Source organism: Siphateles boraxobius, unplaced genomic scaffold, assembly GCF_051911475.1.
Source record: "Siphateles boraxobius isolate OS27281-9 unplaced genomic scaffold, OSU_SipBor_1 63, whole genome shotgun sequence".
NCBI lineage: Eukaryota > Metazoa > Chordata > Actinopteri > Cypriniformes > Leuciscidae > Siphateles > Siphateles boraxobius.
Genome location: NW_027509190.1, coordinates 1,435,356 through 1,457,664, shown reverse-complemented (window position 1 = coordinate 1,457,664; position 22,309 = coordinate 1,435,356). Strand labels below are relative to the sequence as shown.

At 41.8% G+C, this 22,309-nt stretch overlaps 2 long non-coding RNA genes and 2 other non-coding genes across 4 annotated transcripts in view; 2 read left to right on the top strand and 2 right to left on the bottom strand.

Annotated features, from left to right (window-relative positions):
- Nucleotides 1-22,309, bottom strand: part of LOC143719415 (uncharacterized) — a 694,388-nt gene that overhangs the window by 359,913 nt on the left and 312,166 nt on the right. The window lies entirely within an intron of this gene.
- Nucleotides 11,165-11,761, bottom strand: LOC143719413 (uncharacterized). The gene is made up of 3 exons (XR_013196504.1): nt 11,594-11,761; nt 11,396-11,468; nt 11,165-11,278 (listed from the first exon to the last, which is right to left on the bottom strand). It is a non-coding gene; the product is annotated as an uncharacterized LOC143719413 (long non-coding RNA).
- trnav-aac (transfer RNA valine (anticodon AAC)) lies at nt 20,432-20,504 on the top strand. Its single transcript has one exon. It is a non-coding gene; the product is annotated as a tRNA-Val (tRNA).
- trnav-cac (transfer RNA valine (anticodon CAC)) lies at nt 21,148-21,220 on the top strand. Its single transcript has one exon. It is a non-coding gene; the product is annotated as a tRNA-Val (tRNA).

The window sequence follows — 22,309 nt, the reverse complement described above, 5'->3', positions numbered from 1 at the left end:
TTCAAAGCCCTGCGTTGGTGGTATAGTGGTGAGCATAGCTGCCTTCCAAGCAGTTGACCTGGGTTTGATTCCTGGCCAACGCATCACATTTGTAAATTAAAGACCTTGATTACGAGCATTCTTGCTGTATGGGTTCCATTCCTGGGTCTGCCCATTCTTGCTGTATGGGTTCGATTCCCGGCCAACGCATTGCATTTTTCTCAAGCTGTCTTTAAAACAGTCGTCCGGGGCCCCTAGCCAACTTCTCCTGTAACTTGTTTGCTGGAGCAAAACTTTTGTTAAGGTCTTTTGGCAGCAGTAAAGGACTGGATCTTACCGCCGGGGAATCGAACCACAGTCTTCGAGTGACAGGCGGAGATACTTTCCACTATACTAACAAGGAGTTGCAGAGACAGGTAGTTGTATCCGATCAGCGCGGCTTCCAGGAACGGCGTCATGCGTCATTTTAGCTCAACGCTTCAAAGAAGCCAGTGAATGCAAAAAAGAATCTAATACCGTTTAAATATGAAGTGTCTGTATAAAAGGTGTTACATTATTAAAATAGAGACCTTGTTTTTTCATATGGTGCCTGGTAGGTCAGGTCAATAAGTTCATGCAATTTTTTTAAGTGCCAGGTCCAAACAAAGAGAGTTTCAGTTCATCTGCACCTGCCAGCTGCTAATGTATTGCGAAAATTCTTGCTGACCGCACAAGCGGGCTTCCAGTCTACGTTCAAAGGCCTTTGTTGGTGGTATAGTGGTTAGCATAGCTGCCTTCCAAGCAGCTGACCTGGGTTCGATTCCTGGCCAATGCATCACATTTGTAAATTAAAGACCTTGATTACGAGCGTTCTTGCTATGGGTTCGATTCCTGGGTCTGTCCATTCTTGCTGTATGGGTTCGATTCCCGGCCAACGCATTGCATTTTTCTCAAGCTGTCTTTGAAACAGTCGTCCGGGGCCCCTTGCCAACTTCTCCTGTAACTTGTTTGCTGGAGCAAAACTTTTGTTAAGGTCTTTTGGCAGCAGTAAAGGACTGGATCTCCCCGTCGGGGAATCGAACCCCAGTCTCCACGTGACAGGCGGAGATACTTTCCACTATACTAACAAGGAGTTGCAGAGACAGGTAGTTGTCCCTGACCAGCATGACTTCCAGGAACGGCGTCATGCGTCATTTTAGCTCAAAGCTTCATAGAAGCCAGTGAATCCAAAAAATAATCTAATACCGTTTAAATATGAAGTGTCAGTTTATGACAGTTTAAAAACACCTAGTGAAAAAAGATCTATGGAAGAATAAAAAGAAACAGGCTGAAACAGGCAACACAGTACTTTTTCAGTTAAACAAAGATTATACAGTTTAAGTAATATTATTTGCAAAAAAATTCTTACAGGTGAGATGCAAAGTATTTACAATTACAAAGGATTAAAAGTAGTGCTTTCCATCATCTAAATAATCATAGAGTTTTGAAAATGTTTTGAACGAATTGTAAAAACGTTTTGTAAGGGGTATACAGTTAAAGACCCAGAACCAGATATGAAGAATGAAGACCCAGAGTCAGAATTATAAAAAATTAGAGAAAATATTTACTGAAGATAGTTTGCATTTTCATCAGCAGAAGTCAGCTTCAATACTCGCACAGGAGTTTGTAGGCCGCCCCGCTTACAGTTACAAAGATCACAGCAGTTATACGATTTCCAAGGTCTAAGCTACGTCATTGCTTACAGGATGAATGATTCTCATTGGCTATGAAATAGATAAACACAGTAATTTTCCACACATATACAGATAGACTGAAGCATATCTCCATCGATTATGCAGCTGAAGTTAGGCACGTCATGACCTTCCAGGTCGCAGATTTGGGATGCTGGGCACCAGAATGTCCAGAACAACAACTCAGTCAATGTCCAATAATGCCAGTGGTTCCTTAACCTGTTACCAAGAAGACTAACACACAGACACACAGCTTTTCCAAGGTTGGATTTGGCCAGGCTGTCACTATAAACAGGAGAGTCCTCTCAAAACATCAAGATAATGCGTTCTTTCTCTCAAGGATAGCTAAACTTTAGTCTAACTGGAAAGAAAGGCTTTAACAAAGAAATGGCCCCTTAAACTATTGGCTTCAATGACCCCTATATGTTTGAACACATTGAAGACCTTTCTCAAACACAAAACAAGTCCCTATTTCATTTCTGGAAGCTGTGTTAAATAAGCAAGCACTGCATTCAGATATCAAATACAGACATTAAAGAATACATGAAAAGAACATTTCAGTAATCACACTGGTAACTTATATAAATAAAGTAAAATCTCCAGAGAAGTCATTCAATTCATTTGATATTTAGAAGGAAAAATATTGATTAATACCTTAATTATAATCAATCATTACATATACATTGAAGCAGCAGTGGATTCCAATCCACCCCCTTCAGTTTTAACTGATAAATTATGCATATATAACTGTAAAAGTTAAGCAGACTTTTTTACATTTTACAATCATTCAGGTACCAACATGGCCTTCTAAAGTAAAAAAACAAAAACCAGAAAGACAAATTAGGCAAGAATAAACCTCAGTGGTTTACACATTTAACAGATATCCATAACAAACAAGATACAGAGTTATATTTTGTATGATACAATATTTACAATCAAAACCAGGAAACATGAGGGCAGTCACTTTCCCTTTTCTGCTACCCATCTCTTCTTTTCTGCCTCATAAAAGGAAGACTGACAGAACTCTCCCCAAGTCATCTAGTGAGTCATCCTCTCTGTCCGATATAGGGAAAACACTTTGGCAGGACAATATACATATTTCCCTGCCACACCAGGGAACCCAGTATGTATGTGTGGACTCTCTGGGCCTTGTTTGAGGGGCTTGTGGCAGAACCTACAGAGGCGACCAGGGGGATGCTGCTCCATTGCCTTTCTCTTTCCCCGCTCCTTAATTACCTGTCTTACCTCTGCAGAGGCCTGTAGCTCTCGGTTAAAAAAAGGTGTTTCAGCAAAGTCAGCAAACGGCATTCGAGGATTGGTGAGGCCTTCCGCTGCATACATCTGGTATACCTTTGTAGAGCATTAAAAGTACTTCACGCTCCCAGACTGATAAAATAAATTAATGGAGGAGCCATCACCAAGGTAACGTGACTTTGGCTGGCCACAAGCAAGACAGTTCCGTGTCGTCTTTGTAACAGGCTGCTGTTGCTGTTGCTGCTGCTGCTGCTTCTCCACAATATCTTTCACCATCTGTTCAATCTCACCCTTAGTTAGCGGGGACTCCTGGGGCTTATTTCTGGGTGGGTCTTCACTGGGGCAGGTGGGAGGGTTACCACTGGAACACTTACAGTTTCACTACCTTTTGTGAGGTGATGCCACAGCTGCTGGGTCTCCAGGAGTTTCTCTGGACTGGTGTTTGGTGACAAACTTGTGTTTGTCATCATGGCCGTGTGTTTCACATAACGTGAGATATGCTGTTTCGTGGTGGGGTGTAAGAGGCTATTGGGATCTGTAGGATTACAAATTTATTTAAATGTTTTAATTTAGGTTCAACAGTATTTTAACTGAGAAAGTGCATACACTGTTTTCCATTTTTGAGGCAATCAAGGTTTTGGACATTAACCTCTTGTCACATCTCAAAGGTCAGCTGGGCCTTTTGTTGATCTAATCAGGCTGATTGGATTAGCATCTCAAGGCTCTGAGTTACACTGTTACCTGATGAAATCAGTTAACCAGCTGAATCATGTACTTTCCTTTACATGTTTTGTTCAAGAGTCCCCTCCTCTATGAAATTAATCCCACCCCCTTGAAATGTATATAAACTGCAATGTAAAGTTCCCTTAGACTAGACTTGATTGAGATGACTACATCGACGAAATAAAGAACTTATACCCCAACAATCTCCTGGTCTGCAACTCTATCTTTTCTACACTTGAGAAGAAAAAGTTCACAACAGATGGTGCCGGGACCCGGATGGAGAAACTGAAACTCAACAAAGAATTAACTTTTCCAGACTGATTTGAAACTTCAAAGCTCAAAGATCTCAACAAAGCTAACTGAGTTCCAGAACTGAAGCTCAACACAGATCTCAACAAAGATCTCAACATCTGACTTTCCAGTTCCAGACTGAATCTTTTGAATCCAGATTGAGCTCAACAAAGATCTGACTTTCCAGTTCCAGACTGAATCTTGAAACTTCAAGCTCAACAAAGAAAGAACTTTCTGACTGAGTTTCCAGACGACACTTTTCCGTACAGCGAACGATTTGGTGAGTTTCACTCTATTCAAAGAACCACTGAAGACAAGTACAAATTTGTCACTCCTCTGCGCCGCCAGAGAAGAAGTTAACAGACAGCTGTAGGGTTTGTTAACTAAAGTTATCCTCTAAAGTTGCTTTTAGAGATGAAATGTATCCTCTGTTTTTCAGGCAGGGAAGATTAACGTACATGTTAATATTGCTTATCCTCTAAAGTTTCTGTTAGATATGAAAGTGATCCTCTGTTGTCAGGCAGGGAAGAATTTAGCATTACGTGTTATTATTTGGTGATCCTCTGTTTCAGGCAGGGAAGTTTAGCATTACGTGCTAGTTATTTTGTTTTTGTTGTTTTTTGGTGATCCTCTGTCCACAGAGTAGAATTAGCATTATGTGCTAGTTATTTGTTTTTTTGTTGTTCATCCTCTGTTCACTGAGAAGGTTAGCATTACTTGCTAATATTTGCTATCCTCTGTTTTCAGCAGAGAAGAATAGTTTTTATCCTCTGTAAAGTTAGGGAAGACTTATCCTCTGCTTTACCAGGGAAGGTGATACATCCTCTGTGTAGTCATAGAAGATTAATCCTCTGTTCAACAAGGGACGTTTAACAACAGTTACAACAGTTAATAGTTTAAACTGTTAACAGTAGTTTGTCCTCTACTTTGCTTAAGAAGGTTCATCCTCTGTTTAATCAGGAAAATTTAACAACTGTTAAAAGTGTGTTAGCAAAGTGGTTTACCCTCTGCTTTGCCAGGGAAGTGTTTTATCCTCTATAAAGTTAGGGAAGATTAGCATCAAGTGCTAATATATTGTACCCTCTGTTTTCAGGCTGGGAAGATTAACGTACATGTTAATATTGTTTTATCATCTGCTTTGCCAGGGAAGTGGAAAGTTTTTTTCAGGCAGGGAAGATTTTAGTATAAATTGCTAATATTTTGTGTGTTACCCTTTGCTCTGGGCAAGGAAGGTTAACTGTGTTATCGAGTGTAGCCTCTTTTGATCAGAGAAGATTTAGTGTTTTTGTTTGTTTTATCCTCTAAAAGTTAAGAAGGTGAAAGATCCTTTGCATTTTTCTTGTAGGGAATATTAGAGTAACATGCTAATAGTTTGTGATGTGTTGGTAACAAGGAAGTTTAACAAGATTTGATCTGTGTTAATAATTATACCCTGTGTTGATCAGAGAAGTTTATTTTTTCAAGAACAAACTAGGTGTATTGATAAGTTAAATGAACAAAACAAACAATTGCAGACTCAAATGTCCTGTTTCAAGACAAAGGTGAGCCATAACAAGGCCTCAACCAAATGTGACTCAGAAGACCAACAGTCAGATGAAACTTATCCTGACTTACAAGCATTCTTTGAAACAGATGTAGACATCCCATCAGTAACTGATAAGCCTGTAGATTCAGTAAAGGTATGTGTCGCAAGAAGATCTCAGGGAATTGAGAGAACTGAAAGTGTTCCTCCCAACTCTTCTGTTGTCCAAAACCAAACTGTTGCCAAAGCACTCGGACCTAGAGACATAGAAAGACTATCCTAAAGCTTACCTTCAGTACGCACAGATTTTTCTGAATTCAGAAGGGCATTGATCAGTAAAATGCGTCTTTACGACATGTCGTTGGCAGAAGTCACACAGCTGATGTCACAAATTCTAATTGAATCTGAATTCAACAGTTTTGAGTCTGCTGTTACTTCTGAACTACAACATGCCAGAAAAGATGAATTGAGAGAGGGAGTTCTGAAGGCATTAAAGAACATTGTTGGACCAAACATGGACTGGTCAAAGATCACTAGTTGTGTACAGAAGAAACATTAGAATGTTAGTGAGTACACTGAAAGATTTTGTCAGTCAGCAGCAGCATACAGTGGTATAGCTGACACGTCAGAGAAGGTGCTAGAAGATATTGGTCCCCTAGTTCGCACATGGTTTGATGGTCTGTTGTCAGAAGATAGAAAAGCATTGCCTTTCTTAGACTTAACATGGTCCACTAGAACCATACAAAACAACTTAGACAGTTTGGCTGCATGGGAAAGAGACTCTGATGTCAAGGAAAGAGTAAAAATTGCAACAGCATCCTTTAAGGTCAACACAGAGAATCAACAGAAACGCAAATGTCCTAAGAGAGAGGGCAGTAGTTGTTATTATTGTGGTAAACATTGACATTGGGGAAAAGAGTGTAGGAAAAACAAAAAGAACTTTAAACAAGTTAACAATGTTACTCAGCTCCTACTCAGTCTGGTTGCTACTCTGAAACAGCCCCTCCCCACATCATTAAACTGGGGCAGCTGGTTGACGTGTTAACCATTTGGGCAGTGAGTGCTTAATTTCCCCACTAACTTGCAACAGAGATAAAAGACTTCTGTTTTTGTTTAATAGAACAAAAGGAAAGTGACTATCTCACCCTTCCTTTGGGGAACACTGGTTAAGTAGACTCACAGCCTTAAATGTTATTTTACAGCACAGGCCTTTCATCATTAATAGTGTTAGGTCAGACTGTAAACGTAAAAAAAGCCCTCATGCAGTGTCCACAATAATGCCAAATATTGTCTTACAGCGTGCACCTGTCACAAATCCGTCCTCATGTATGATGTCTGCTATGACTGAAGTTTTGTTAGAGGATGAAGGAGAAATTACTCACGATTGTGTTACGCTTACATATACACCTATGAGTGAAGTAAAAGAAAAAGGTAACAGACGAGCAGGTTATGCAGTAATGTCCACCACGGAAGTGTTAGCTTCAGGACGTCTTCTAGATAATTTTTCAGCTCAAGCTGCAGAACTAGTAGCCCTAACAAGAGCATGCACGCTAGCTTCAGGATCAGTTGGTAATATCTACACAGATTCCAGATATGCTTTTGGGGTAATTCATGATTTTGGTGTCATTTGGCAAACCAGGCAGTTTCTAACTTCGGCGGGATCCCCCATTAAGCATGCTGAATTAGTGAAAGATCTAATGTTTTCCATGAAACTTCCAAAGAAATTAGCAGTGATCAAAGTGAAAGCACATCTCACAACTAATACTACGGAAGCTAAAGGTAATGCTCTTGCTGATATGGCAGCTAAACAGGCTTGTTTCCATGCAACTGTACAAGTGTGTTCAGGTAGTGCAGCACAGAAGAAAATAATGCCTCCCGAATCAATAATTGATCTGTACAAAGACGTTTCCTCCATTAGAACCAACGTGACATGGGCCACATCAAGTGATGTTGATTACAGCAGCTGCAGTATTGTGTCAGGGAAGGAAAACCTGGACTCATGTGTCACACTGTAAGGTTGTTCCTGCTCCAACAGGGATAGGATAGGACACGAACCAGTGAGGAGCCGAGGGAAGAACCGATTGCAACAGGCGTTGGGGGCCAACCCTTTGGTGAAGAATCCCTCATAGGCCTTCCCATCCATTAATCCATCCTCACCTCACTGCGTTCTTTAGGTGTAATAATGTAAGGATCCCTTAACTGGACTGCTATTTTCCTCCTGGTTGGCAGGTGGCGCTTCTCACCTGACTCCTGCTGAACACTACTTCTCATTATGCCTGATGTGTCACACCTGTGTCTTGCCCTATTTAAGTGTGTTTGTGCCCTGCTTGATTGTTCAGTCTTGAGCCTATGTTACCAGTTGCAAGCCAGCCTGTTAATGTTTAAGTTTATATCGTTGGACCCTTGTGTCTGTTTTTCTTTTACTGTTTCTTGGAAGCCCGGCTTCCTTTGTTTTGTTGTACTTTATCAGTAAAGATTGTCTTTCGTTGAAGATCTACGACTCCTTGCTTTTTGACCACCTCTGCTCTTGGATTCATCCATTGGGGAGTTAGCTCCATCTGTTAACTCAGTGACTTTGAACACAAGAGACCCGGGTTCTATCCCCACCTTGAACAGCCTCGTTACAGCAAGACTGAACCATATTATGAATCCAGCAGAGGAGAGTTCACCACCCTCTAATGTGGATCGCATTCTGTCTGCCATTTCAGGGCAAGCTGCAGCCATTCAGCAACATGAGCAGATCCTTACTGATATTCTTCAACGTTTAAATCTTCAGACTCCAGGCCCTTCAGCTCAAGAATCTCAGCCGACACATGGTAATCCTTCTCAAGCAGTGGTAGTTTCCCTGTCAGAACCCAAATTACCAGCGCCGGAACGATTTGATGGCAGTCCTGAGAAGTGTCGGGGGTTTGTCACCCAATGCACCCTAGTATTTCAACTACAACCTGGCAGCTTCCCCACAGAGAGCAGCAAGGTTGCTTACATCATTACCCTTCTTACTGGCAAGGCTTTAGACTGGGCCTCGGCTTTGTGGGACCAACATGCACCACTCACTGCAAACAGTAACAGCTTCATTGCTGAAATGAAGAAAGTCTTCCAACATCCGGCCTGCACAGGTGATGTGGACTACCGTTTGCTTCGACTCTCTCAAGACACTCGAAGTGTGGCGGAGTTCGCCATTGAGTTTCGTACCCTAGCTTCAGAGAGTGGATGGGACCAGCGAGCCTTGAGGGCCACATTCCACCAGGCCTTGTCTCCAGAACTCAAGGATGAGTTAGCATTTAGAGACCCTTCTCCGGATTTGGAATCCCTAATCGAGGTGGCTATCTGAGTAGATCATCGTATCCGAGAACGACAACAGGAACGACGTTGGGACACCAGTGCGTATCGTCCTCAGGTATCTTCCAATACTGTTAAACCACTCTGGAAACCCAGTGATCTGGAGGAGCCCATGCAGCTGGGTAGAACTAGATTAACCCAGACAGAAAGGGATCGACGGATGAGAGAGCGACGCTGTCTGTACTGTGGAAAGTCTGGTCATTTCCGATCCAACTGTCCTGAACTGTCGGGAAAAGCCAGTTCTCCTCCAGGAAAGGGGGAACTGGAACGAAAGTAGATATCTTCCCTCATCCTGCAACCTCTGGAGTTACGATCCAAGCCACCATCTTCCACGACAACCAGAATCACCAGCTTAGTGCTGCTGGGAACTTTTTGGACCAAGATGTAGCCAGACGTTTGGGCATCCCATCCGTGCTCCTCCAGAAACCTCTAACCATCACGGCTCTTGATGGCAGACCTCTGGGGTCGGGACAGGTTAGTCATTGCACTTCGCTTATTCAGTTTGAAATTGGGAGTCACAAGGAACTAATACAGTTTTTTTCTCATCCAGTCACCAGAACTCCCCTTAGTTCTTGGGTTTCCATGGCTAACTTTTCACAACCCAAATATTGACTGGTCAAGAGGTGTAGTTAAAGGTTGGGGAACTAACTGTTGTGTTTCTGCTCTTTCTTTTTGCTGTTCTACTGAGATACTGGAGGTAAACCCAGGGCCATTGTCGACACTCTCCAGGTGGCCCGCCAATCTCAATCCAGACATGTCTAACCTTCAAGGGCTACCTTTTTCTCAGGTCAAATCTGACACCACAAAGTGCCCAGGTTTTCATCCCGGTTTTTCTTTGTTGAACAGCCTCGTTACACATAATTAAGAAATAGGGAAAGAGGGAACAAAAATAGCAGACTCAGAAAAGTTTACAACCCTAGTGTTTGAACAAATACTGCTCCACTGTCTAGCAGAATCAGAAAAAGTTCACAATCCTAGTGTTTGAACAAATACTGCTCTCCTGTCTTTTGTTTTCTTTCTTACTCTGTGCAGATACCACTGATGACTTCCCGAGACCCATACGCACTGACCTCGTCATCTGCGTATGAAGCCACAAGAAAACCTCAAGAAACAACTTGACCCACTTCCGAGCCAACTATCACAAAAGGATAAAGAAAAGAAAAAGAAAAAAATACACAACGCAGAGACTCACATACGAAACCTTCAGTCATCCTTCAACATGATCAAGATTGTCGTACCAGTAACATGACAGACACTCTCGCTTCGCACAAGATAATGATCTTACAGAACAGAGTGGCCTTGGATTCACCACAAGGAGGAGCCTGCACCATCATCGGACCTGGTGCAACCATGCTGCACCAGGTTAATGGATCCAACAGAGAACTTGAACAAAATCCAACAAGACATTCTTGATCTTTCATCAAAATTACACCAGATGACTGAAGATAATTCTTCATGGTTCGGAAACTTGATTGGGAAACCCTGGCTGTGGATAAAGGAAATAGTAATTATGTTGTTGTTTGTTATACTGGCGTACTATCTATGCGTCCACAGTATGGTGTTTCATTCAACATATGAATTACGCCTCTCACAAGAAAATCACCGTAGACTATTACCCGTAGGAACGTCATGGACCCTAAAATTGCATGTTTGTTTCTGTGTCAGCATGCAATTGCAGAAAAGCAAACATAGAACACGCATTATGTGCCTGTAACGATCACAAGTTACAAGAATGAATTTTTAATTGTTTAAATTTGTATATAATGTGAGAGTTATTTAGAATTCTCAAAGGGGGAAATGTAGGATTACAAATTTATTTAAATGTTTTAATTTAGGTTCAACAGTATTTTAACTGAGAAAGTGCACACACTGTTTTCCATTTTTGAGGCAATCAAGGTTTTGGACATTAACCTCTTGTCACATCTCAAAGGTCAGGTCAAAAGGTTTTGTTGATTGGCTGATTGGATTAGCATCTCAAGGCTCTGAGTTACACTGTTACCTGATGAAATCAGGTAACCAGCTGAATCATGTACTTTCCTTTACATGTTTTGTTCAAGAGTCCCCTCCTCTATGAAATTAATCCCACCCGCTTGAAATGTATGTAAACTGCAATGTAAAGTTCCCTTAGACTAGACTTGATTGAGATGACTATAGCGACAAAATAAAGAACTTACACCTCAACAATCTCCTGGTCTGCAACTCTATCTTTTCTACACTTGAGAAGAAAAAGTTCACAACAGATCCCTGGAGGCAGCCTGCACAAGGGCAGCATACTCCGCATCCACTTGGGTGAGAAGGTCTTTCTGCCTATGGTACTTTGCCAGAAGGCCAACAATGGAATCCCTCATGGGCTGTGTCCACCGAAAATGGTCTAGGAAAAAAAGTATACCCCCTGCCTTGATGGAACCTGTGCGAGCAGCTCGTGGAGAGGGAGCAAAGGGCAGTGGTGGTGTCATCTCATCTAAAAGAGAGGAAAAGGGACAGAATAACTAAATCATTTTCACCTTTATCTCTAAAATATATGTAGTATTCATATAAATAAGGAATAATTAAGGGATGAAGATGTGAGCTGAATCACCTTTTACACTGGTGGGCTGTGCAGGCTGGATCATTGTTTCTGAGCCAGGAGAAGCCACACCAAAGATGTCATCCTGGAGCATAGAGTAATTAATTTGGGTTACAATCAGTAATTACATATTAGATTTGGATTATAGTGAATGGGGATGTTTGTAAGTACAACAGTCAAGTTTAGCTGAGCAAAGTGTTCCCCCCTCACCTCCTCAGTTGTGTCATCAGGTGGGAATATCTCACTGAGAGCAGACGGCTGTGAGGACTGATGCTCTCCCTCCTCTGCAACAGGTACCTTCTGGGACTTGTGCTTGTCCCAGTCCAGGGGGACAGGACGACAACCAGGCTCCACATACTGCAGTCCAAACCTTTCTCCGGTGTCTGTGTGTGAGATAATTAAGGCAGGGTACTTGGCCTGGCCTGTCACCACGTCTGATGGCTTGTTCAGTTCCATGATCAGCACAGGATCAAAAACTGCAGGCAGCTTCACTCCAGGCTGCTTCAGGTCCACAAGGCGCTTGAAATTCCAGCGAGCCACTCCAATCATGCCCAGCGCCTGGATAAGTTCTGTGGATACCTGAGTGCCTGTGACCCATCTCGCCTGATGAAAATGGAATCCCTCCTGCTGAGAGGTGCCTCTCACAGGGATCCACACGGGTACAGCTGCCGCCTCCCCCTTCACATGGTTCAGCTGGACCGTTCCAGCATGCCTATAGAGGATCCCCTCTTCAATCTCTGGGTCACTCAGGCAGCCTCTGAGGATGTGGTATCGCTGAATCCTCCATACCTTCAACATCGATGGTTTGAACAGTGGCCCACCATCAGGATCTCATTCTAAAACGAATCTTGGAGAACTCTCTCCACTCTCTCCAGCAACTCTTTGGGGTGTGGGACCCTAGTGCGACAGTGCTCCCTGATATGCTTCTTTGTTGGATTTGCAGGCACTATCCCACAGAAGACATAAGCCTGCTTCAGTCTCTGTAGGTCCATCTGGTCCACAACACTAAAAGCTGCTGACAGAAACTTGCAGAAAGCACTGTGCAGTGGATGGTGCTCTGAAGTACACTCTCTGGAGAACCGCCGCATGCAGTGGAACAAGTCCAGCTTGATGTTGATGTTGCTATTATATTCTTTGCGGGAGGCACAGGTGTTGATGAGATGCCCAGAGTTTGCCTCAGTCACTATAGCCTCAGTGGTCTTCCAAGAATCCCAGAGGAGGTGCTCCTGGGGATCAGGGTTTGGGATCCTGAAGGCAGCACAGCAATCACTGTTCCACACACAAAGAGAAGTATATTTAAAATATTAAACATTCAAATAAATAGGATACATGTATTTGCTATACTATATTTTGTTTACTTTACAAATATAATATAGGTGGGAAGGAAAATGTGATGGCTGGTTCTTACCGGTCAAGCCACTGATAGTTGGCTTTTGGCAGTTCTGCAAAAATGTAACGACAGGACAGCCCCGCATATATTGGCTGCAGGGATTTATCACTTTCAGACTGCAGCATCACCCAGGACAAGATTATCCAGTTTTCATTCATCACAGCGAATGACGACATAGTACCTGATGCAAGCACAACCTTCCGGGCCACCTTGCGGGTATGGTCAGCCCTTAATATTTGTCCAAATGTGCCTTTAAGGAGCAAATTGATTGTGCTCTCCTGCCTATGGTATTCCTGAATGAGGCAGTCAACCAAGTAGTGGGGTGAGACTGTGACTCCACACCAGCCGACCACATCACCATACTCACCAAATGGAGCAGGAGTATTTGTTGCTCTTAGTGCCCCTGTGATGGTCTGCTGACCATAAAATCCACTGTCTCCATCCAGCACATTCTTAACAGTGGACAGGTAAGCCAGGTGTGCACGCTCATACCTGAGGTTGAGAGCTTCGTTCAACTGATTGGCCATATCATTGGGAGACTTTGCTGTGCGCCGCAACTCGTCCATCACAGTCTTACATATGGCCTTCTTGTGCGTACGAAAAGCTGGAAAAATGTTGCAGAATCGACTTGGCAGCATGTCCATCCATTGAGGTTTGTCTGCAAACCATTACTTTTTACAGACTTTACAGCTGAGCCGAGAGGCCAGCATGTAGTACTGGCTGCTTGTACCAATAATGACACGGGGTCATCCAACTCCTGATGAGACAACGTGAGGATTCGGACAGCCGTTCAGACATGGCAGAGTGTAGTTGTTGCGGACTCTTTCCATAATGGAGTGCTCTGGTTTCCAAATGAAGAATGGATGAAGTTGAAAGTATTTCGGTGATGGCAACTTATAGACAGCATCAATAAGCTCAGGCTGAGGTGGGTAACACCACAAGGAGATCATGTTCATTGGATGTCTCACCGGTCTAGAGCCTGGCCACAGTCCCAAGGCTTCCATTTCTGTTTTCATCCAGATTCTCTGCTGGTGAGAGCAGTTCCATTGGCTTACATCCTGCTCATAGCCTGGCAGTGGTGGAAGTGCTGGCTTCTCCTCCATCTGAGTTGGGGGGTGCCCAGCAGAGACTGCAGGGAGTGCTGTGGGTGGAGTAAAGGCTGCAAGGAGTCCCGACTGGACAGCAGTTGCAGGGGGGCCTGAGGGAGGAGTAGAGGCTATAGATTCTGCAGAGGTCACTGGGAGGAGGGCTGCAGGATGACATGGTTGACATTAGTCATAGATGAGCATTATATTTGTTAAATATGTTAAATGTGTTTTAAATTTTATTAAGTAAAATTATGTTACATTAAGTCCTTACATTGACAGAGCATGGTTTCCTGCACTGGTCTCAAAGGCGATGTGGTCTCAAGCGTTTGTCCAACCAGTTGTCACATTTTCAAAACTCTAAATACAATAAAGCTATACCTCCCAACAAAATTATGGATTGTTTTTGTAGTATTTACAAATGTTAACACACACCATCCCACAATAGCAAAAACAATATTCCAAACCTTAGATACAGTATAAAAACCTCTGCTTCTGCAATAGTAACAGTTCAAAAACAATATATCTCAGCTGATAATAAACAAACAATTGAATAATTGACACAGCTGATTTATGTTGGGTAAATTGGGCCAACCATAGCTGATTCCAGTCTGGCTTAGACTCAGTGGCAGGGGTTATTTTTTCCTATTACATTGACACTTATACAGTAAAAGGAGGACTTTGAGGAGTGATGTTTTTGGACATATTAAACAGAAAAAGACAAACACTGTAATGTCTGGATGAGGAAGAGTAAGACCAAGGGGCACAGGGAGAAGGTGCAGTGAGAGATGCAGTGAGAGGTGCAGTGAGAGATGCAGTGAGAGATGCAGTGAGAGGTGCAGTGAGAGATGCAGTGATAGATGCAGTGAGAGGTGCAGTGAGAGATGCAGTGAGAGATGCAGTGAGAGGTGCAGTGAGAGATGCAGTGAGAGATGCAGTGAGAGGTGCAGTGAGAGGTGCATTGTGAGATGCAGTGAGAGATGCAGTGGGAGGTGCAGTGAGAGATGCAGTGGGAGGTGCAGTGAGAGGTGCATTGTGAGATGCAGTGGGAGGTGCAGTGAGAGATGCAGTGAGAGGTGCAGTGAGAGATGCAGTGAGAGGTGCAGTGAGAGATGCAGTGAGAGATGCAGTGAGAGATGCAGTGAGAGGTGCAGTGAGAGATGCAGTGAGAGGTGCAGTGAGAGATGCAGTGAGAGGTGCAGTGAGAGATGCAGTGAGAGATGCAGTGAGAGGTGCATTGTGAGATGCAGTGAGAGATGCAGTGAGAGATGCAGTGAGAGATGCAGTGAGAGGAGCAGGGAGAAGAGCAGGCTCAAGGAGAGGGCAAGGTTGAGGTGTAAGAATGTGTGGTGGTGGCATTCCAAGGGCTGGAAGAACAGTAGTCAGTGATGAAATTCGTGCCACTATCATTGACCATGTAATCAACCATGGTCTTTCACTAAGAGAGGCCGGTAAACAGTAAATGAAAAAAAAAACTGATTTGCTTTTAACTGGAATAGCCTGGCAAGATAATAGTGAAGTGAAGTGATCATTGTGAAGATAATTAAACTTTCAAGCATTTATAACATAAACAGACACAATGACATATAAAACCCTTTACTGTTAAAGTTCAGTACACACCAAACTACACACAGATGTGAAAAATGTAAAGCACTGCTACGTGCCTTCTGCTTGTTCAGTGTACAGTGGTGTGTACAGGAGTCACATGTACATTTATATGCACAAATACACTGTATATACAGTATGTATGCACAATTGATCTGAATCTTGAATTGAACTGAATCAATACTGAAGTGACTTGAGCTGAATAATGTCACAATTGGCTTGTTAGAGCTGCTTTACAGCAGAATTTGTCTTGAATTTGTTACCGAAGCTGCTGTGAAAATCCATACTGTAGCTTGTATGTATATATTCAGTATATATATATATATATATATATATATATATATATATATATATATATAGCACAGCGCAGAAACAATGTAACATGCCAAACATTTACCATCTTGAATAACGCTGTATAAAAATGTAATGATGTTTCATGGAAATGAATGCAGTTTGATAGAGCATGTATGTATATGTATGTGGTTCTCACTCAGTTGGTCTGGAATTTTAGATGAAAATGTGGGTAGCATCATCCTCCCCAATTCTTCACCTTCCTCCACTTCTATGGATGGAATTATAAATATCATCAACTGTTGTTTATTCAGGGAAAATTGACTGAGCATTAAGCTCTTTTACAGCAATACTCCACATTCATACGGGTGTACATTCAGAAAAATATGGATATAGCAACCACAATAAATAGTGTGTGTTGAAATAGAAACTTTTGTAACATTATAAATGCCTTTACTGTAACTTTTGATGAATTTAATCCATCCTTCGGGAATAAAAGTATTGATTTATTTTATTTATTTCCCCCAAATAATAACTAACAATTCTTACTGACCCCAAACTTTTGAACAATAGTGTTTAATGTTACAAAAGATTCTATTTCAGATAAATGCTGTTCTTTTGAACTTTCTATTCATCAAAGAATCCTGAAATAAAAATGTAAATAACTATTTGTTGTACTGTAATACTGTAACAATAATACAATTGTTGACAATGATAATAATGAGAAATGTTTCTTGAGCACCGAATCATCAGAATCATGTGACACTGAAGACTGGAGTAATGATGGTGAAAATTCAGCTTTGATCACAGAAATAAATTACACTTTATTATATATTCACATAGAAAAAAGCTATTTTGAAATCTAATAATATTTCACAATTTTGACTGTTTTATTTTGTATTTGAATCAAATAACAGACTTAGTAAAACAAATCTTACTGATCCAAAAATTTGTCTGTGTGAGGTTTTCTTACTCAGTTGGCCTTGGAGTTTGGATGGGGATATAGAAAGCATCATTCTCTCCAATTCTTCATCATCCTCCATTTCTGTAAAACAAAGCATAAAAGCAAAGATGCGAATCATATGTCATCCCACATTTACATTTTTCAATTCGACCTTATATATACTCAACTGTACTGTCAACAAACCTGGAGGATGAGAGGCAGATGCTGTAAGGCCAGTGGAAGCATGTTCCGCTGAAACACTCTGAAGCTGGCTCTTTTTCTGAGTGAGGTACTGCTGCAGCCGAAACATTTTGCTGCCTGTGACGCACTGTTTCTGGAGGATAAATGCAGCATATCCATCTGCTCTGCTCTCCCAAACATCCCTCCAAGTCTTTTCTGCATTAATCCCAAAGCCAACCAAGTTGTCATCTTCATTCCTCACAGGTGGTGCCACTGATCTTCCAGTTAAATAATTTAGGAGGTCCTCGATTTCCGTTAAGCTTCTACTGTACTCAAGAAATGAAAGTAGGCTGTCCTTTTTGGGACCCTCTGGTTTAAACTGACCGGCTCTCTCCTCCTCCTCAACCTTCTTAGTCAAGAATATGGTATAGCCTACATCATTCTCTAGCAGCCACCGGAATGATTTGTCTTTGTACTTTCCAAACTGAAGCACATGCTCTCCAAGCACCTCTTTTCTGTCTGACACATCACCTCCTCTCATGAAGACAACAGAGCGGGCATTCTCCTTGACCTTGTCTTCCCTTTGAGGGGCTGATTTGTCCTGGAGATTGGGGTTGTCTTTGATCCTCTTGGCTTCATCTGAGGGATCTTGTCTCAGATATCCAGTCGGTCCTTTCCTGAAGCACACTTTGATCTTGCCTGGGAAGATCACTTTCAGCTGCATCCTGCTGTGCTGTACATATACATTCACAAAGAGCTGATTAGTGTTTATGGTCTGTTGCATTAACACACTTAATTAACGCACTTATATTCTGATTTCAATTATTTTATTTCTTAATAAATAAAACAACAATTAAATTAACCATTTTATTATTAAATAAATATTCATATTAATTTCACAATATCCTCTTTCACACACTATTATTGTGTTTAATTATCTATTTTATCCCAATAAAATGTTATTCATATACTATACCATTAAATTGCACACATATTTTTTTGTAATCATTTTTTTTTGTAATTCAAATGTATTATATTTGTGTGTACTATTTATTAATTACATTAAAAGTACTACATCATACTGCACTGTTAACACATAGTTGTAAACATTTTATATGATTGCATAGTAAGAAATCAATGATGAAACATTCACCGTTACAAACAAAGACACTCTTATAAAATAACAGCTGTATTTACAACGAGGAGTTTGGTTTACTGGGTTTCTTAACATCACAATCAATTCAACACAATTAACAATACAATTACCTTAACAGTTAACTTAACTTACGTTACATGATAACAACATGCAATTTAAATGATAAAATATATGAATAATAATGTATATGTGGTCACCTGAGGTAAAATCTGTCTGAAGGTACTTTAGACTGTACAAAATTGTTGTAAAAAACAAAACAATTTGCTGACAATTCGGTAAACAAATATCTCCGATCGTAAAACGGGTCTCCCCTCCTCCACTGCGAATGATTGATTGACAGATGACACTACGCTTTTAAAGGGGTCATGACATGAGAAACCAAATTTGCCTTGATCTTTTGGTATATAAGATATCTATGTACTATTAAAACTTCCTGCAAGTTTCATAGCTTAAGACGTCCTCCCCATTATAAACGAAGCATTTATTTAATCAAGCTCTAAATACAGCTCGTTCTAGATCCATTGTATGAAGTGACGTCACGGTGCGAAGTGACGTACCAGTCGTTTGCATATGACCGCCTCCAGCGCAAGACAACTACGCCTCATTTCGCATCATCGCATGCGTTGTCGTGCAGCGAGTGGGTCTGTTTACAAGATGACTGCGATGCTACGCAGATGTGCTGTTCCTGTTTGAGTCTTTGAATACGCTGCCGAACGATCCAGACGTCAAGGAAAACAGTCGGATGAAGTTTATTTGCAGCATATGCAGCCCGCCAAAGCTTAATTTGAACGGTGAGTGATCAGATGAGTGTGACAGGGCATGTTACTGAAGAACGAGTAGAGAGAGAGAGAGAGAGAGCCCCGGCCGCGCGCGCGCCTTCAAACTCTCTCTCTCTCTCTCTCTCTCTCTCTCTCTCTCTCTCTCTCTCTCTCTCTCTCTCTCTCTCTCACTCCCTCGCGCATTTGAATCAAAATCAATTGAGAATTGACACGATGGTAAAAGATCGGAAGACCGAAGTTTCACGTGGTGGAGCATTGTGTAGTCTACGTGTGATACAAAATGATAAACGTTAATAATTTATGCATAAGCAGCACTGACGTTAGCCAATCATAACAGTGGGCATTAACACTGAACTCTTAAAGGGAAAACACCTCCAAAACAGACTGTTTGAATCAGAGGTGAGAAACAGGGTGGGAAAAGGTAATAAATCACTATATTTTTAAAGTTTTTTTGTACAAAAAACTATAGTAATACTATAATTGCACCTAAGGGAAAATAATAAAACAAAACAAAAAAAGTCATGACCCCTTTAAAATTCCCCGCCACCGAAAAGCGAAACAGCGCCAGGAAGTCTACGTGTGGCCAAAGGTATATTGCATCCGTTGTGTTGAGCAGTACCATAGAGAATGAATGGGAAAAGTTAAGGGAAGTTAGCTTAACCATTTTCGGCTCCCGCGCGGAAGGTCCTCGGTTCGAAACCGAGCAGAAACAGCGGTTGGATTCTGACAGAAAATTTAAACTGTTTGCCACGCTAGGTGGGTGTAGCGCTCATTTCTTTTATATGCTTTTTAACAAGCGTGCACCTAAAGATTTATGTCTGCAACCTGAAGACGTGTTTCCGTAGTGTAGTGGTTATCACGTTCGCCTCACACGCGAAAGGTCCCCAATTTGAAACTGGGCGGAAACTGTGGGTGGTTTTTGCAAAAATTTCGTATGCAATTTTCTGTTGAGCAGGTCAGAACAATTGCAGGGATGATTGTGGTTTAATCTCTTTAGAAAAGGACAAAAATAAAACAAATGGCCATTGAGGTTTCCTGTATAGTAATAAAAAATGTTTGGTCTGCCAACAAAATTAGCAGCTTTTTGCCATGTTAAAAACTCTGGGCAGTCTATAGCTTCAGTCGCTTTTGAACAAGCGTACCCTAGAAGAGGTGGGACTGACGTCCAAATCTAGTTTCCGTAGTGTAGTGGTTATCATGTTGGCTTTACATGCGAAAGGTCCTCAGTTCAAAATGTTTGGTCTGCCAACAAAATTAGCAGCTTTTTGCGATGTTAAAAACACTAGGCAGTCTATAGTTTCAGTCGCTTTTGATCAAGCGTACCCTAGAAGAGGTGGGACTGACGTCCAAATCAAGTTTCCGTAGTGTAGTAGTTATCACTTTCGCTTTACACGCCAAAGGTCCTCAGTTCAAAACTGGGCAGAAACAAGTGGAGGCATTTTAAATATAAATGCTGCAATTAGCTACAAAACCCTTACTTTTGAGACAGGTGAAGGCCATCGTACCAAGGAGCTGTAGGCAGACTGCCATGCCGAATGACCTCTGTTCTATTGTTTGTGGAATTTACAGACTGTCACACTGCTTGGAGCGCAGAAAAAGACCTTGCATCTCATCAATAGGTTTCTGTAGTGTAGTGGTCATCACGTTCGCCTAACACGCGAAAGGTCCTCGGTTCGAAACCGAGCAGAAACAGTGGTTGGATGCTGACAGAAAATTTAAACTGTTTGCCATGCTAGGTGGGTGTAGCGCTGATTTCCTTTATACGCTTTTTAACAAGCGTGCACCTAAAGATTTATGTCTGCAACCTGAAGACGTGTTTGTAGTGTAGTGGTTATCACGTTCGACTCACACGCGAAAAAGTCCCAAGTTTGAAACTGGGCGGAAACTGTGGGTGGTTTTTGCAAAAATTTCGTATGCGATTTTCTGTTGAGCAGGTCAGTACACTTGCACGGATGTTTGTGGTTTAATCTCTTTAGAAAAGGACAAAAATAAAACAAATGGCCATTTAGGTTTCCTGTACAGTAATAAAAAATGTTTGGTCTGCCAACGAAAATTAGCAGCTTTTTGCCATGTTAAAAACACTGGGCAGTCTATAGCTTCAGTCGCTTTTGAACAAGCGCACCCTAGAAGAGGTGGGACTGACACCCAAATCAAGTTTCCGTAGTGTAGTGGTTATCACGTTCGCTTTACACGTGAAAGGTCCTCAGTTCAAAATGTTTGGTCTGCCAACAAAATTAGCAGCTTTTTGCCATGTTAAAAACACTAGGCAGTCTATAGTTTCAGTCGCTTTTGAACAAGCGCACCCTAGAAGAGGTGGGACTGATATCCAAATCAAGTTTCCGTAGTGTAGTGGTTATCACTTTTGCCTCACACGCGAAAGGTCCCCAGTTCAAAACTGGGCGGAAACTGTTGGTGGTTTTTGCAAAAATTTCGTATGCGATTTTCTGTTGAGCAGGTCAGTACACTTGCAGAGATGTTTGTGGTTTAATCTCTTTAGAAAAGGACAAAAATAAAACAAATGGCCATTGAGGTTTCCTGTACTGTAATAAAAAATGTTTGGTCTGCCAACAAAAATTAGCAGCTTTTTGCCATGTTAAAAACACTGGGCAGTCTATAGTTTCAGTCGCTTTTGAACAAGCACACCCTAGAAGAGGTGGGACTGATGTCCAAATCTACTTTCCGTAGTGTAGTGGTTATCACGTTCGCTTTACACGCGAAAGGTCCTCAGTTCAAAACTGGGCTGAAACAAGTGGAGGCATTTTAAATATAAATGCTGCAATTCGCTACAAAAGCTTTACTTTTGAGACAGGTGAAGGCCATCGTACCAAGGATCTGTAAGCAGACTGCCATGCCGAATGACCTCTGTTCTGTTGTTTGTGGAATTTACAGACTGTCACACTGCTTGCAGCGCAGAAAAAGCACATGCATCTCATCAATAGGTTTCTGTAGTGTAGTGGTCATCACGTTCGCCTAACACGCGAAAGGTCCTCGGTTCGAAACCAGTAATGGCATAAACAGTAATAAAAAATGTTTGGTCTGCCAACAAAATTAGCAGCATTTTGCCATGTTAAAAACACTGGGCAGTCTATAGCTTCAGTCGCTTTTGAACAAACGTACGCTGGAAGAGGTGGGACTGACGTCCAAATCAAGTTTCTGTAGTGTAGTGATTATCACGTTCGCTTTACATGCGAAAGGTCCTCATTTCAAAACTGGCCGGAAACAAGTGGAGGCATTTTAAATATAAATGCTGCAATTCGCTACAAAAGCTTTACTTTTGAGACAGGTGAAGGCCATCGTACCAAGGATCTGTAAGCAGACTGCCATGCCGAATGACCTCTGTTCTGTTGTTTGTGGAATTTACAGACTGTCACACTGCTTGCAGGGCAGATTATGGGAAGGAGCCATCTTCTAAAAAGCACATGCATCTCATCAATAGGTATGTGTAGTGTAGTGGTCATCACGTTCGCCTAACACGTGAAAGGTCATCGGTTCGAAAC